Consider the following 19,526-nt stretch of genomic DNA (forward strand, 5'->3'; position numbering starts at 1 on the left):
CAGTCCTCATCACTGGCTTCTATGGGCAATGGTCACTGGCAGGATAACAGGTACACACCCAGTATTTACAGATGCAGCTTTCTGCATCAAGTATAATCAAGCACAATTTCCCCTAAGAGCACACATGAAGCACAGTCAATCCAGGGCTGGTTCCTCTCTCTTTCTTCAGATCCCCAGTAAGACTCTCCACTGACACAGCTATAGAGATGAGTCTTTACCCCGGGTTCCAATACTTTCTCTGTCCAACCAGTGCTTTTTATCCCTGCCAAAGTAGCTGACATGCACACTCAATTTGCACACACACACACACACACACACACACACACACATACACACACACACACACACACACCTGGGAAAGGCTGGCACAGGTTTACTAGCTATGCCCCCTCTTGCCCAGGCTATAAGATAGTTATCAATGCCATCAGAACCCCTCACCAGCTACTTTAAGGTCCATACAAGGGTACCCAATATACTGAGTGAAGTTACTATTAATACAAATGGTAGTTTGACGAAGTAAGCCTAATAGGAGTGGTCCACACAGTGTCACCAAATAAATATGCAAATACTTTCAAAATGTAAATATCTCTACAAAGATCAGCCACAATGAAAGGTGTTTTTATATATATATATATATATATATATATATATATATATAGTTAATAATAAATAATGAAAGAACAAGACAATACTAAATATTTATTCTCAGTGACGTCAGAGTTCAAAATCACAGGAAATATTTAAAATAACATTGAAGGACAGATGCAGACAAATAAAGAAAAACGATATATAAACTAAGCTTCACTATATTCTTGATTCAATCTAAGAGAATTATACTATTCCCTAATTACTTAATAGAGCAAGGTAGATGATGTGGTGAATGGCCATTCTTGTTCTCAGGCAAAAGACAGATTACAGAATGCTCAGTCTCACTAAGACACTTTTCAAAATAATATCTAAAATATTACTCTGGGATAGCTTGCAGAATGACATCACTTCTGGTCATCTGACTTCTAGTTCCCATGCAAACCCCCCTTTACTGGAAGCTGGCAGGGTTTAGCATCTACCTGCAAAAATAGACACACAAGGGTTTTTGCTCAGATCTGTGGCAGGTGCTGGAAGTCATAAAACAATTGCATACCTCCACACTTCCAGAGTCGTAACTACTTCACCCCCAAAGACAATACAGAAAGTTTCCTAGTACAGACTTTGTGTCTCTGGCTGCATTGAAACATGTGAGATAGCATCTTTATGGCCTAGCCCTTAAAGTGATTTAATTTCAGATATATTTTAAAGTTTGCTGGCCTGAGGTTAACCTCCTGTCTCCCAGTTTTCTCTGTTAAAACTTATACATTTAAACAGTTACAATAGTGCGTGTACATTTCTGCTCTCTCCAGTAAGTCACACTGTAGATCCATTTCAAACACAAATACTTTACACATACCTTTTCAACACAAATGTCTGTACCAATCAGTTTGAGATACACATCATACAATTATAATACATTTGTAACCCAAGCATCTTGTACAAATCAATTTGATATTCACAAATTTACAAAATTCCAGCTAGCTGTGCTGGCAGTTCCTTCTCTCATCACAATGGGCATCCTGAGGGAGGAGCAGAAAAGGATAATAACTTCCTTAAATCTGGAAGAAATACAAGCATTCTATTGTCAAGCACAATGACTTATCAGTCACACTGATGGACAAGTAAGAAATTACATTGAGTTGCCTTTGAGGTGCTATGATTTTTGACATTACAAGGGCACTAAGGACTCTAACGCATGACAAATATGACTAAGACATGGTATTGGCACATGTTTGATTGAAAAACTTGAGACATAAATCCCTTAGGGGCATGTAGAAAGAGATATGTCAGAACTTTCCAGCATATCCCACTCTTGAGTGGAATGAATAATGTCTAGATAGAAAAGAAAAAGATAACTGGCTTCAGTAATTGGTTAAATAGCTGATCTCATTCCAAGGGGGATCTAGTATGTGTAAGCATGGAAAAAGATGTCTGATAGTCTAGCTAGCTTCAATAAGGATAGCCTGCACATCTCATTCAAGTGCTTTTTCATGCTGGCTATAGCATTTGCTGCCCCTTCTAGTGTCTTTTTTGACAGAGTCCAGTTGATGAATATTTAGACATAACTAACACATCTGTCCTGAAAGCAGGTCACATTAAGGTAGCTCTCCTCAATGTCAGAAGCTTATGCAATAAATTGCCTGATCTTGAGGCACTCTTACATTTGGAAAATATCCATGACTTAGTAATCATTGAATCTTGGTTTACATGTAAAGAGAACACTCCCTCTATATCTGGGTTTTGTGATTTTCTTGTCTTCAAACCAGATGCAACTGTGATGGAGTTTCCTATTTTTGTCAAGAGACATATTATCCCTAGCCATATTCATAGGGGGTCACACATAAAGATCACTGAACTGTAGATCATTTTAGATAGGATTATCAATTAATAGCTTATTAAGTAAGGAGCATCTTCTTAGTTCCCCGATGATGACATAAGATTCTTCGTGTTCTAAATGATTTTCATGGTGGTGCTATGTAGCATTGTCGCCTCACAGTAAGACATTGTCCTGTTCGATTGTCAGCTAGACTGCCTCTGTGTGGAGATATGCATGAATGGGCATACCTTTGTTGAAGGTTGTGTCAGGGCTGGCAACTCGCATGTAAAAATCAACTGCCAATCATTAGCGGACCAGAGTTCCGCTGTGGTGACCCCTAACCGGGAAAAGCCGAAAGGCACAACAACATTAACAAAAACTCCATTAGTTAGGGTGACTTTAACGACAATTCAATAAACATCCCCACTGCCAAAGTAAGATATTCCCATAAATTCCTAGACTTTATAAACAAAACTCCCATGGGCAGTTGGCAAACAATCCTACTAGAGGAAACATCGTTGTTGACCTGATTCTTACAAACATGCCATCTCTTGCACTAATCCTGTGATATCTCCTTCCCTGCTGAAGTCTGACCACAAACATATGATCTTCCCCTTTAAACTTCTAAAAGCCCCTACAGCAAACCCCAATGAAATTAAGGACTGCAAACATTAAAACATCACCCTACTCTATGAAGACGTATCAAATGTCACTTTTGACTGCACCTTGATACAGCAGTAAGCTTCAGCAAGAAATTTTACACCCGTTAAGAAAAGTGCATACATCAGTCCCCACCAAAAACAAGTATCACAAGAAATTTAAAAAGAAAAAAGAAAAAAAATAATCCTGGTAGCCCACCACCATAAATAAACTATATAACAAAACAAATCCTTAAATTATATAGCAGATTCAAAAACTTTCTTCCCAGGAAAATATCAAAAGTATTGCAAAAAATACCCTGAAAAATAATAATCAGGCCCACAAAAGGATTACATGAACTTAGACTGGACTTTGAAGCCAAAGATAATTGTAAATTATTCTTTTAGCTGTGCAGAAAAACTAAGAAACAATACTGTATACTGCTCTAAACTTATTTATAATGACACTTGCTATTCAGACAGAATATACAGTGCCAATATCCTCACAAACCAACTTACTGCAAACTTCACCCCTGAGACTTCTATCCAAACCCTTATATACCTGAATCCCTTACTCGTCCAAGTATCTCTTACTTTCCCAATTATCTGTAAGGAACATTTACTGAAAATGCTATCCAAAACCAAAAATGCTTCCTCCACAAGACCTGACAATATAGCCTATTGCTTAATTAATAGTATTTAGTATGCCAATCCAAACCCACTCCTTAAACTATTTAACCTTAGTTTAGCTTCTGGCTTCTTCCCTAAAGACTGGATCTCTACAGGGTTGATGCTCTGCCATAAGAGTAATCTTACAACTGTCCCAGGTAACTACAGACAGATCAGTTTTACAAACCTCATCTGCAAAGGGGTCTATATTAGTTCTGTGAAACACCTTTTCAGCGAACATCTCTTTGCCAAATGCTAACCACCAAAATCTAACTCTGTCGAATGGCCATATCAGCGATTTTTTTTCCTAGGGGGAAAACACTTGGCCATCATTGGAAATTTGCTTTTTCCCCACTGTAGTGTGATTTCAGAGTTGGTATATTTAGTTGGGGGGTGTGGGAGGCAAAGCCTCCCACTTTGGAGGTGTGTGGTTTTAGGTTGGCCAAGTTTTTTTCCCCTAAGAGCCGTTTGCTGAACAGCTGTTTCTCTGAAGTAATATAGACCCTCTGCAAAGATATCTTATTAGACTTGATCTCCAACAGTTTGGTTTTATGAAGGGTAGATCCTGTCTACTGAATCTGGTAAACTTCTTTATAAGGGTTACAGAGGCTGCAGAGAGTGGCCATGCAGTGCACATGATGCATGCTGAGCAGGGTAAGTCCTTTGACACCATTCCCTATATTGGCATCATATAGAAATGTTTTAAAAGTTAGCCTATATGTGGTGCGAAGGATAGTAAACTGGCTGAAAGATAGGACCCACACAGTGTAAGTCACAGAAAATGGCCACCAATGTCCTTCAGGTGCTGGGACCTCTCCTTTTTTGGCCTTTACATCCTAGAACTCCAAGCAAAGAGCCAAACAATCAAAACCTCTGGCTAACAAAGTCTACAAATGACTGTAAACTGGAGGCTGATGTTAAGTCACGGTCTGACACCCAAACCCCCAGAATTTGCCATCATAACTAAACTTTTTGTGTACAAAACATGGACAAAAAATGAAATGCTGAAAAGTGCAATAGTGGCACTTTTGGTAGACATCCTCTCTCCTCATTATATTGTATATACAACACAACATTCCAAAATAAATCTAATCATGGACCCAGTAACTTGGTTAATGATTCCCGCTCTTGTGACCAACATGTGACAGCAGTGGTCTGAATATCCTTTTATTTAGCACAGCTAATTTCTAAAGGAATATCATCAAAGTCTGAAGAGGTAATTGCCCCCTCATACACAGCAGTAATTGGACCAGACTATCAAGTATAATGCCTCCTTTGGGATATATTTCACTAAATATATCAAGCAATTAGAAATACCCCAAAGGACCTTAACCAAAAAGATCACAGACCTAAAGTCCCTGAGTTATCAGGAGAGGCAGGAATCTTTGTCCCTTTATTCAGTGTTTTATAGACTTTTTGCTTGGCTTGCCATTAGAGCCCCAGCTGTCTTGGACCTCCTGTATCTCTGTAAGCTCAGTGGTACCATCAATACTAGAACCAGGGATCTAAATCTTCACCAAAAGATACACAAAACATGGTGGAGGATCATATTTATAACCCAGTGCTTCCCTAACTTCTGGAATAAACTTCCCCTACATGTGAAGCAGTGTGAGTCAGAATCTTCTTGTAAACATACCCTAGATGGCTGGATGGATTTTCACAAATGTACTCAGGTACTGACTGGCAAAGCCCTCCTCAAGAAAGGAGAATCAGCCTGAAAGGGGGTACTAGCTAGGTATAAAGGGTCATGACATTCAATAGTTGTTGAGTATCTATGAATTTATGAAAATATACTTTCTCTGTACAAGTTTGATTTTCTCTGTCATTGTCTACATAAATCAGTTGTCATCTATAAACAAAAAGGATTATGCCATTGGTGTCATATACCTATGTTAGATACTGGTGTCAGAAAAAGGAAATGACTACAGCAAATTCTTTTGCTGGTTAATTTCTACCTATGATAGTCTCACGTTTAGCAAAAGTCAATATTACATGACTATAAAGATACAGCAGGAATATGGTTACTTTGTCACACCCCACCTCACCAAAATCTGTTTAGCAGAGACAGCTTGATGGAATGTTAACTTCCGGTAATCTCTCCCATGAGGTACTGCAACCTCAGAGTGTGAAAGGTTGGGATTCAGTGTTTATTTTAAGATTATTTAGATAGGAATATAATGACCAGACAGTGTAAATTAGATTTAAAAAGCTTTATTTCAGAATGTAATTTGTGAAGCCTTACAGCTGGAAATTAAACTGCAGAGAATAGCATACTGAATAAATAAACACAGCTGCCATTGACTGGCTTCAAAACTAATTTTCTCAAGGCAGTCAGCTGCATAATCAAGGCTGGGTAATGTTAAAGTAGCAATGCACTGATGATATTCACCATGGCAGTAATAGCTGTATCATCTGCTCAAAGTTTAACTCTACTGTCATTTGCACTGCTTACGCTGTTAGTTATTCTATGTATTTCAGTTAACATAGTATATAAATTACTCTCATCCCTCCACTAGAAAACCTCCTCAAGCTGGTCTACCCACCATCTCCCCCAAGAAACTATCATCTTAGGTGATTTCAATATTGACTGGCAAAACTGTTCTGGCAACAATCCAACCCATCATGTACACCTTCATGGCTTCACCCAACTAGTCCAGTCACCAACAAGGATAAATAAAAACTCCATCAAGCACACTACCCTGGATTGGATACTAGTCAGTAAGAACCCCCAGTCATATATAACAGGCTGCTTATCAGATAGCCTCAGTGATCACTCCCCAACATTCCTACTCAAAAAATACCTGTACCAAGCTAAACCTGTCATCTATCGTCAAATACGTAAAAAAATAAACTTTAACCCACTCACATTCATCTCATCCCTCAAATAATGTAACTGGGATGCTCTAAAGTACCTCAGTCTAGATGACGCAGTTGAATTTTTTAATACTACCTTCCTGAACATCCTTAATTACCATGCCCCCATAAGATTTTCCAGAACCAAAGCACAACCCTCCCCATGGCTACAGAAAACCACTAAGTCAAAAATGAAAACAGGGATAAAGCCTGGGAGCACTGGCAAAACCAAAACCCCAGCTAGACAGAAATTCCTAGAACTATGTAATAGAGTCAAAAAGCTAATAAAACGGGACAAATTCCAATACAACCAGTCTGCCCTAGACTCCTCACAACACAGCCCCAAACAATTCTGGTCCTCCATAAACTTCATCCTCCACCCAGGTAAAGTCAGTACCCCTCCTCCTAACATCCCTCACTCCTCAGAAAATATTGCTACCTCATTCAACACACACTTCACCCAAACCATACTATCACTAGCTAAACAACACAACCCCCCTCCCCTCCAACCCACACCTTCAATTAGTAATCTCCCCACTGCCTTCCTTTTCTCCTGTACCTACCTCCAACATAAAAACTCTTAACTAAACTTAAACCCACCAAATTAGCAGCAGACAACCTCCCAAGTGAATACCTACAAATCACAGCTGATGCTCTGGCCTACCCAGTATCCATCTTGATTAACCGATCTCTGTCAGAAAGTTACATTCCCACATTGTGGAAAGTCTCACATATAATTCCCCTCCACAAAGGCGGACCCTCTACAGAACTAACCAATTACCGCCCCATAGCTATTCTCTCTCCACTCTCCAAAATACTAGAGAGATGCATACACTCTCAGGTCTCACACTACCTCCTTACTAACAACCTCCTTTCCAGTACTCAGCATGGTTTTCGACCAAACCATAGCACCACCTTACTCTCCTTTACTAACACTATCCTTCAGCATAAAAACAATGGCTATCTCTCCTCTGCTACTTTCCTAGACCTATCTAAAGCATTTGACATGGTCCCACACAAACAACTTATCTCTGTCCTCAATAACCTATTCTTCTCACAATCAGTCACCAACTGGTTTCAGAGTTACCTGTCTGACCACCAACAATCCGTTGTATGGCAGAATGACATATCTCCCCAACTACCTATCTCCATAGGGGTTCCCCAAGGATCCATCCTTGGACCCCTACTTTTCTCTGTTTACACCAATAATCTAGCCTCTGCCACCAAACATGGCACACTCATCCAATACGCAGATGACTCAACCATCATCTGCTCAGCCCAGTCCCTACCCAAACTGCAAAAAGTCACACAGGAAGCCTTTTCCTCTGTTGAAACATGGTTATCCGATGCCCAATTAATACTCAACCCAAACAAAACTAAACTACTCATCTTCCAACCCACCAAACATACTCAAAACAACTCTCACTTTAACATCACAGCAAAAGACAACACCACTATATACCCAACTGAACACACCAAATTGCTAGGAGTGGAAATAGACAATAAACTAAAATTTGACATTTACATATCCATGACCATAAAAAAGTCCACAAAAAACTAGGAGCATTATACAGAAATAAACAATTTCTCACCAAAGCAGCAAAGATTTCAATAGCAAATTCCCACCTTATCCCCACCCTACTTTATGCCTCTCCAGTATATACCAACCTAAGGCAATGTGATCTAAACAAGCTAGAGACCTGCTACAACAAAATCGCCAAATTCGCCACAGGCATCCTACCATAGTCACCACTGTCTCTCACTTGCTGAACTGGGCTGGCTTGAACTCCCTCACCTCCTTCAGTGGTATCAACTCTCACTCGCCCACAAACTAGTAAACTATCCACTAAATGTCCCATCCCTCCAGAATCTACTCCAACCCTATCGCACCACCAGACCAGTAAGATCCAGCAACAAAAATCACTTGCAGATCACTAAAGCCAATAACTCTGCTGGTGAAGCACTATTCTCTTGCGCCATAGCCAAATTATGGAACTCACTCCCACCCACAATTACCTCCGTACCATCATGCACCAACTTCAAAACTTTATTAAAAGCGCACCTAAAAACATGCTGGCTATGCCCTTGCAACTCCCACTCTAATATCATCCACCCCATCCAACTACTACCTTTCTTTCACCTCCACTAACTACCTTGATGATAGCAAGCTCAGATGCTCATAAGCCTAGTACTTATTATACAGCATGAACTTCTCATTGTTACATTTGTTAATGCCTGTTATGTACTTCACAGATAAAGATTCTAGTTGTCTACTGATGTACTATGTTCTTCATCTGTAAATATGTTGTAAGTAATTTCTATGTTAAATTGTTAATCGCTATGTAATCCAATGTAACTACTGTCTGTTTATTTTACTGTGGAGCTTTTCTCCCCGGGCCTCCGCTGAAAATGGACCCACGTCCAGTCGGACACTCCCGGTCAACAAATTTAAATAAATAAATAAATAAAAATAAATAAAATTGCCTATTTTCTTTGTTCAAAGGGCTTCATGGTTGCCATTCTCAATGATTAAATTATTCCTTATTACCTATGTTATCATTCAGCCTATAAGGGTCCTTGTTAGCGGTGAACTCTAAGGCTAAGGTCTGAATCTGGTCTAATGCCCTAAGAGTATGTACTCTTTGCAACAATCACATGAAACCTGCTCTCAGAGTATAAGAACTAAATCACACACTTTATAGCTGAAAAACAGAAGGCCATTCTACACAAAAATATACTATGCATTTGCCTTTTACCTCACAGGGTACAAATTGAGATAATCTTGGAAAAGAGACACAGAATACATCACACAACAGCAGGCTTAGTTGTCTAAGGTTAAATGTCACATAACTACTTTGAAAACGGTCTTGTCTCATAGCTGGAGAGTAGCTGCTCTTCTCATGTACAGTTTAACCTCTATATATCTATGGATTATTCTCTAATAAAGTCTGCAAATCACTAAGTAGTCACCTTAAATGAAGTCATCTTTAATAAACTTAGTCACACTAACTACATGGTGTTTCTCTCTACTACATCCCTGTCCCACAATGCAAGAGGATAGTTGACAAGAATAATATGTGAAAAACCTGCTTACTTCACTTATATGGTGTTGCTGAGGGCATAAGTTATTAGTCAATGGTTTCTTGAATAGCTATTTAAAACTGAGGTATGTAGTTTAAGACAAATATTAATTCTAGATACACACACACACACACACACATTTTTTATATATATATATATATATATATGTGTGTGTGTGTGTGTGTGTGTGTGTGTGTGTGTGTGTGTGCGTGTGCACCCTCAGGTCTATATCACATAGTCGAAGTATGACAACTTCAAACGTTATATGGACGAGATCATATGTTCAAAGTTGTCATACTTTGAATGCGAAAAAAAAAAGAACTTAGCTGACACTTGTAAGCAACTTGTAAAATACCCTTTACCGCATTGTAGTGCGGTCTCAGTGTTGATATATTTAAAGAGCGGGAGGTGTGGGTGGGGGCCCCCCTGCTTACAACCCTTTATTTCATTTTACTTGTTTTTTTTTTTTTACATACCACATAAAAAACACAGAAGGATCCAAGGACAGCAAGGAATTCCAGTATAACTTTTGTTTAATATAAAAGAACGAGGTACATAAGCGCTTTCGTAGCAAAGCTACTTCATCAGATGTATACTAAAACACATGTAAAGCCTATTATATAATCAGAAACAAAATAAAATCACAGGGAATACCAGGTACCTCAAAATGCAAAGAATAATATAACCAACAATGTAGAGGAGTAGAGGCAGGCTGCAGGCCTCTTCCAAAAAGCTTTATTCACAGAATACACAAGCGCTTTCACTGACTGGCTTCTTCAGGTGTATGCAAGAACTAACAGCACACCTATATTTATACTATGTATCCATCAATTATCTAATGAAGCACTTAAAGGTATACCAAAAAATAAAAATAAAAAGTTTTTTAAAAATCACACTCATACTTTCATAATACATAAAAAACATAAATAAAACATATAAATATGTGCATTCAAAAATACAACAACAAAATTACTATCTACGTAGAGCTCTATTTTTCAAAAAAGATTTTAATGGTACATAGTCATTTAGGCCATGTCCATAATCAGCTCTCAACTTGACTATCCATTTTAATTCCAAATTTTCTGTTTGTACCTTAATGTCACCACCTCTTATGTTTTCAAAATACCTGTTTATCACCCTAAAGGAAAATTGATGCTCCATACTAGTTTCTTTAGTGTGTTTAGCTAAAGCATTAAAAGAGCTTTCCTTTTTAATATGATAAATATGCTCTCTAATTCTATCTTTTAATAATCTATCCGTTTTACCTATATAAAATTTATTACAAATTCTGCAAGTAGCTAAATAAACTAAGTGTGAAGAATCAGATCTAGCACTAACATTGAAGTTAAATAATCTACCCATATCTGGATGTATAAATACAGTCTGCATTTATGTATTTACAATACTGGCATTTTGAACAGGGTCTAGTTCCTTTGTTATTATTTCGTAAATCAATGTCTCTGGGACCACATAATTGTCTCTTTAAAGATTTTTTATTCTTAAAGGTAAATTCTGGAAATGCACCTACCAATTTGTTAGTTTGCCTATCTGAAGTTATAATGTTCCAGTGCTTATTAACAATATCTGTATAGCACCTTATATCTCTCGAGTAACTGAAACATAATTTAAGTGTTTGTGTTTTCTTAACATGACCATTAATACTACTTTCTATCAGTTTAGAAAAGTAGGGTTTGGCTCTAGTGTGTCTCATATTCTTTACTGCATTAATACTATAATCAATTAATTTCCGATCATAACGTCTATCTAATAAATCAGTTTCCACTGTAGTTAACTGTGTTGCAAATGCATCATCCATAGCATTAAGTCTAGAAGCTCTATATACTTGGTTTTGAGCTACATTTTTAAAAATAAACTGAGAATGCATACTATCTCTCCTAAGGAGATTATTGACATGACATTCTTTCTTAAACATTTTAATATTCAGGTCACCATTTGCGGCCTGCATAATCAAAACATCCAAAAAATGTATTTCTTTACTTGAATAATTCAAAGTAAACTTAAGGAAACTTGTAGAGGTATTTATGTAATCAGTAAATACTTTCAACTTTTCAATAGAGCCCCTCCATATCATAAAAAGGTCATCTACAAATCTACGATAAAACAATACATCATTTACAAAGTCATCTTTCATCAAATATTCCTTCTCCCATTTCAGCATTACAGCATTGGCATAACTATTCGCACAAGACGTTCCCATGGCAACGCCTTGATTTTGCCAGAAAACCTTATCTTTATATATGAACATATTGTTCTCTAAAACAAGATTCAGTAACTTACATATCAAATCTATCTTATTACAGTCATAATTCCCATTACTATACATTAAATCTGCTACACTCTTAATTCCATATTCATTGGGTATAACTGTAAACAATGAGACAACATCAAATGTAACTAATAATATCTATTTACTCATAGTGTGCTCATAAAATTTATAAATATCTTTAATAAATTGTTCAGTGTCCTTAATAATATGTTCTGAAGTGCTAATAAGAACTTTCAAAGTTTTCTCCAAATATATAGAAATGGCCTCAGTACACCAATTCCTACCAGACACAATTGGTCTCATTGGGGGATTGTCTATGCAACTTAGGCAGTCCTTGTATTATTGGAATGGTAGGTTTAGCTATAAGAAAATACTGAAAAAGTTTTTCATCTATAATATTTTTGTCAGCCATCAACCTTAACTGCTCATGTATGTATTTAACCATTTTATTAACTTTTGACAAAGTGATAGGTTTGTAAAAAACTCTATCACTCAGAAGAAGAAACATTCTCTTGTCATAATCATCCTTGTCAAGGATCACTATGGGTCCCCTTTGTCCGCAGGACGTATCATAATAGAATTATTAGTTCTTAGATTTTTCAAAGCAATACATTCATCCCTGGATAAATTATGCCATTTATTTTTATTATCTGTTCATACATTTTTTTTGTAAACTTCATCAATGCATATTTTTTCAAATGCAGAAATCAGTGGATTCGTATTAGGTATAAAACAACTGGGTTTGCTATACACAAACTCATTGTTCATGCTATCATTTGCAAACATCATTTTCAACATCAAGTTTCTAGTGAACATTTTGATATCTAAAACTACTTCTGTAATGTCAGACTCCATTGTAGGAATAAACGACAGTCCTTTTTCTAAAACCTTGAGCTCGTTATATGACAAAACATAATGTGATAAATTTATAACTAACTTTTGTTGCTTAAGAATGCTTTCTTTATGGTGTAAGGACTCACCATACTGTCCGTTTGTTTCCTTTTGTGCCTGGTTGTGCTTCTTCCCCTCATTTGCGACTGGTTCTGACGACCCCTTCCTTTGCTGTTCAAACGACTTCTTGTTGGTAGCAGAAATTGTAGACCTACTGGTCAAGTGCCTTCCAAAAAAGGGGTAGTGAGAAGGAGTTCCTCATCGAAATCATTCTGTATACTCCCATTTATACCATTATGTACTTGCGCTTTAGTAATAACTGTTCTTTTCTTGGCGGTTACTACAACCTAACCCTGCAGTCACAAGGCCAAAGGATTAACAATTCTCGGCCACACCCAGGGGCTTGAGAATTTTAAAAATGCCGGCTCAGACCAATTGCGATCTTATGCTATTGAGTGCCTGGCAAAAACTGAATATACAACCAAGTCTGGGGTACTTGAAATTATCGGAGGCTGCCGAACAAGAAGAACTAAAAATGCTGTCAGCTGTAAGAATTAAGTACCTTGACTTCTGTAAGAAATATGATTCTACTGTCCTCGTGAAACCAGTAACTGATATACTTGATAATGTGTCTGCATATGGGCGTAGACGGACTCAAATTAAACTAAAGAAATTGCAAAGAGATAGAACTGATTTTTTGAATGGTCATGTGTTTATGTGGCTGAGAATTGTTAATCTGGCTACACAGGGAAACTTTAGTACTGTCATGAACACTGAAACAATTGATTCAATATCTTTCAATAATGTTATTATGAATAAAGAAAGTACTTTGCAGGTCCCAATGCATCAGGATGTTAATGATGCACAACCATCATCTGAGGGGAGTGACCTTGTGACTGCAGGGTTAGGTTGTAACTCTGTTGTATCTGACAATACAACCGCCAAGAAAAGAACAGTTATTACTAAAGCACAAGTGCATAATGGTATAAATGGGAGTATACAGAATGATTTTGATGATGAACTCATTCCCACTAACCCTTTTTTGGAAGGCACTCGACCAGTAGGTCTGCAATTTCCACTACCAACAAGAAGTCGTTCGAACAGCAAAGGAAGAGGTCGGCAGAACCAGTCACAAATGAGGGGAAGAAGCACAACCAGGCACAAAAGGAAACAAACGGACAGTATGGTGAGTCCTTACACCATAAAGAAAGCATTTGTAAGCAACAAAAGTTAGTTATAAATTTATCACATTATGTTTTGTCATATAACGAGCTCAAGGTTTTAGAAAAAGGACTGTAGTTTATTCCTACAATGGACTCTGACATTACAGAAGTAGTTTTAGATATCAAAATGTTCACTAGAAACTTGATGTTGAAAATGGTGTTTGCAAATCATAGCATGAACAATGAGTTTGTGTATAGCAAACCCAGTTGTTTTATACCTAATATGAATCCACTGATTTCTGCATTTGAAAAAATATGCATTGATGAAGTTTACAAAAAAATTTATGAACAGGAAATGTTAGATAATAAAAATAAATGGCATAATTTATCCAGGGATGAATGTATTGCTTTGAAAAATCTAAGAACTAATAATTCTATTATGATACGTCCTGCGGACAAAGGGGGACCCATAGTGATCCTTGACAAGGATGATTATGACAAGAGAATGTTTCTTCTTCTGAGTCATAGGGTTTTTTACAAACCTATCACTTTGTCAAAAGTTAATAAAATGGTTAAATACATACATGAGCAGTTAAGGTTGATGGCTGACAAAAATATTATAGATGAAAAACTTTTTCAATATTTTCCTATAGCTAAACCTAGCATTCCAATAATACAAGGACTACCTAAGTTGCATAAAAGTTTAGACAATCCCCCAATGAGACCAATTGTGTCTGGTAGGAATTGGTGTACTGAGACCATTTCTATATATTTGGAGAAAACTTTGAAAGTTCTTATTAGCACTTCAGAACATATTCTTAAGGACACTGAACACTTTGTTAAAGATCTTTATAAATTTTATGAGCACACTATGAGTAAACAGATGTTATTAGTTACATTTGATGTTGTCTCATAGTTTACAGTTATACCCAATGAATATGGAATTAAGAGTGTAGCAGATTTAATGTATAGTAATGGGAATTATGACTGTAATAAGATAGATTTGGTATGTAAGTTACTGAATCTTGTTTTAGAGAACAATATGTTCATATGTAAAGATAAGGTTTTCTGGCAAAATCAAGGTGTTGCCATGGGAACGTCTTGTGCAAATAGTTATGCCAATGCTATAATGCTGAAATGGGAGAAGGAATATTTGATGAAAGATGACTTTGTAAATGATGTATTGTTTTACGTAGATTTGTAGATGACCTTTTTATGATATGGAGGGGCTCTATTGAAAAGTTGAAAGTATTTACTGATTACATAAATATCTCTACAAGTTTCCTTAAGTTTAAAGAAATAAGTTTTTTGGATGTTTTGATTATGCAGGCCACAAATGGTGACCTGAATATTAAAATGTTTAAGAAAGAATGTCATGTCAATAATCTCCTTAGGAGAGATAGTATGTATCCTCAGTTTATTTTTAAAAATGTAGCTCAAAACCAAGTATATAGAGCTTCTAGACTTAATGCTATGGATGATGCATTTGCAACACAGTTAACTACAGTGGAAACTGATTTATTAGATAGAGGTTATGATCAGAAATTAATTGATTATAGTATTAATGCAGTAAGGAATATGAGACACACTAGAGCCAAACCCTACTTTTCTAAACCGATAGAAAGTAGTATTAATGGTCATGTTAAGAAAACAAAAACACTTAAATTATGTTTCAGTTACTCGAGAGATATAAGGTGCTATACAGAAAATACAGTGAGTTTTTTGTTAAATAGATATAATTACTTATTATTCTTTTAGAATGTGTACTGCAAAACAACTTATTTGTGTTCAATGACTGCATATATTGGCAGACGCATGGCATAACTATGGGCATGTCAATGCTGTTTTAGTAGTATGGGAGCACGAACATATCTTTGAGGGGCCTTTTAGTTCACAAGTGTTTTTTTATCGATGCTTTGTGGACGATATTTTTTGCTTTGGAGCGGTACTGAAGATTCCTATAATGCCTTCAAGGATTATACTAATGAAACCACTTCTTATTTGAAGTTTTCTTCCATAACTTCTAATCATTCAGTGGACATTCTGGATGTAAGTGTTATATTGGATGTAGAAAATAATATAACTACAAAATTATACAGGAAACCCTGTTATTGCAATCAGTTTTTACACAGAGATAATATGCATCCTGTCCATGTATTTAAGAGTGTTGTTAAAAGTCAAGTCTTTAGGGCATCAAGACTTAGTGTTCAAGATGGAGAATTTGCTCAACAAACTCAACATCTAGAGAAAGCATTTGTTGCTAGAGGTTATACTGAAAATGATGTTTGTGAGAGTATTAGAACAGTTACAGAATTAAGGAATAGTAGAGCTAAACCTTATTATGGTAGGAAGTATACTAGGAATACTAACAGTTCTGTAAATACCCAAAGGAACAGACTGAAGGTATGTCTATATTATTCCAGTGATGTTAAATGTTACAGCAATATCATAGAAAAACATTGGAAAATTTTGACCACTGATGATATAATTAGGAATATTATAGATGATACACCTAAGTTTGTTTATAAAAATATGAAATCTTTGAAACAATGTCTCTGTATCCCTAAGAGAAGTAAGAGAGAACTAAATAAACATTGTACGATGCCTTGTGGGCATTGTAAATGTCAATACATTGACAGTAGTGGAGAATATAGTCATCCTGATCAAGGTAAAATTTATAAGTTTAATGTTTTTGCCACATGTGAGACTGCTCATGTAGTATATTTAGCATATTGCTCTATTTGTCTCACATTCTATGTAAGGAAAACTGACAGGACCCTTAAAGAGAGAATTAAAAAACATTATTATCATGTTAATAAAGGTAGTAGTGTTAGTGCCCTGTCTAAACATATATTAAGAACTGACAATTCCCACTTTTTTAGGTTCATCCTGATAGCACGTGTTTTTGAAGATATTAGGAAAGGTGATATTAATAATTTAACAGAGCAGATAGAATCCAAATGGATAATTAGGTTAAGGGGAGACTTTGGGCATGGACTGAATGATAGGGTACCCATTAAGCCAAGGCTTAAAGCAAGATGTTTAAGTAAGAAATAATTTATGAATTTATTATAGGTTATATCAATTATTTATAATAGTATAAGTATTTATAAGGAAGCTTTAACTGGATGTATTTTGTTATTTATGAATTTATTTATTATATGTGTAAATGATTTTTATTTTATGGAAATAGATGGAAATTATCATTGGTCTTATAGGAAGGCTGTTTAGAGGTAGTATACCTTTTAATATTAATTGTAGATAGTCATGTGATTTATTGAATTGATTATATAATAGGCTTTGCATGTGTTTTAGTATACATCTTATGAAGTAGCTTTGCTGCGAAAGCACTTATGTACGTGGTTGTTTTCTATTAAACAAAAGATATACTGGAATTCCTTGCTGTCCTTAGATCCTTTTGTGTTTTTTTGTGTGGTATACATTCTGATGTTTGCTGGATTCATGTGTTGGCTGGGGTCTGTGGTTCGTGTATTTGCTAAGATTTTTTTTTACATAGTCGAAGTTTTGTAAGTTCAAACATATCAGTTCGAACATATGGTGTTCGAACTTACAAAACTTCGACTATGTGATATAGACCCGTGCACCTCAGCGTGCCCCCCCACACCCTTGTTAATTATATATACTAACTTTGAGGTTGCACAACAGCGGGAAAAAGGGCAAATTAACCTTGAATTTGTCACTTGTCTGGCATTTGCTTAATAGGTAAAGATAAAAATTGAAAAACCTAGCCTGTTTAACTGACACCCATAGCATGATCTGTGTATTTCCTCAAATGGTACATACAGTGCCATTCTAATGAATATGGTATCTCTATCATGTCTGTGGTGATACTGAGAGTTCTTTACTTTTATAGTCAATAACTTAATTTCGTAAACTATTACAGATTCAGAAACATGGTCATGGAATACCACACTTGTGTATCTGTACATCTAAAAAAAGTAGTGCTGCCATTTTTTTAAGGAAAAACAAAATACCTCTCTTTATGTGATATCAAGAAACACATACAGTGTAGCTGCCTTGTATGCATCTGCTGCATTTCACAATGAGGATGACAAGCTTCAGAATAAAATGAGCATGCACATAATGGGCTTCTTACAAGGTTAAAATGACAAAAAAGTACTTTTTCTTACTTTCCTCATGACCGAAATTACACTGCTCAATAAATTCTATGCTGCACTGAAGAGATGTTTCAAAAGAACAGATGAGGCATTTGCCCATCTCATATACAAACATTCCAGATCAGTTTCAAGTCACAAGGTTTCTGCTTTGTTTATGATGAAAAGATGTAGTCCTGTAACATTAATTACTGATTTACCAGCACTTTGTGAAAGATCCCCACTGGTACTTTATTTTAAATGGAGAAAAAACATACAGATGACCCACAGCTGCTAGCAAAATGATATGGATAACTAATATCAAGAAATGTTACCTTTCAAATGTCTTTAATTTTGCTGCATATTTTTATCATTTGAGTTTCGGACATTATGTCCTTCAAAAAATTAATTTTAATGAAAAAAACTTGTTCAAACAAAACATTTCTTTCATAATTGGCATAACATCTATTAAGTTCTACTATCTTTGTTATATATATTGTAACTTTCTGTTCTATTTGTGATATATAGCTGACTATATCTCTGTTCCACTTTTTTCCTTCTTTGTGAATTAGTTCACCCAGACAGTACCTGCCAATGGTGAGTTGTGATCAGTGTACTACCCCAATTAACAAATGTAAAATAAAATAACATAAAATAAGAAGTCTCCACATATGTAAGAGCAGTATTCTGTTCATAATTTATGGATTTTGTCCTCAGTATTTTTTGGCTTTGTCACTGATTGAGTTAAGAGATATGTTCGTGTTTAGTGATAAATGAGAATAAATGCTGCAAAGTTAAAAAAAAATTAACTTTGTTTGACTCCTGTTTTAAAACGTGTGCGAGCCCATGTGTGTGTGTGTGTGTGTGTGTGTGTGTGTGTGTGTGTGTGTGTGTGTGTGTGTGTGTGTGTGTGTGGCCCTTACCACTCACATTTCCTGGTTGTCTCTCATATTTTTTGGTCAGTTCTTCATAAAATGTGTGGTTTTCAGAAAACAAATTAAGGATTGAGTCATTAAATAATGGCTAACGTTTGAGTTTCAAACTTTACATCCTTCAAAAAATGCATACTAATTCAAAATCTTTCATTCTCAAAATTCTTTTGTAATAAGGAAATGCGTGCTTATATTTGTGCATATTTGTATATGCGTATATGTGTTTGTGGATGTTTTGGAAGATGTTTGGGTATGTGTTTGTACACATATGGGTGTATGTGTGGATATATTTGGGGGGTGTGCATGTGTAAGGGGAGGTATACCTGGGGAGCACGTGGGGTATGTGTGTGTGTGTTTGTGTGTGTGTGTGGGGGGGGTTATGTATGCATGCGTATATGTGGCTGTGTGTGGTTGTATCAGAAGAGAATAAGCAGCAGGAACTTAATGAGATATGCTTATGTGTATGAGTATGTATTCATACTGAGGAAGAGTT

Source organism: Protopterus annectens, chromosome 4.part1 (assembly GCF_019279795.1).
Source record: "Protopterus annectens isolate FY-2018-M chromosome 4.part1, PAN1.0, whole genome shotgun sequence".
In the NCBI taxonomy this organism is placed as follows: Eukaryota; Metazoa; Chordata; order Ceratodontiformes; family Protopteridae; genus Protopterus; species Protopterus annectens.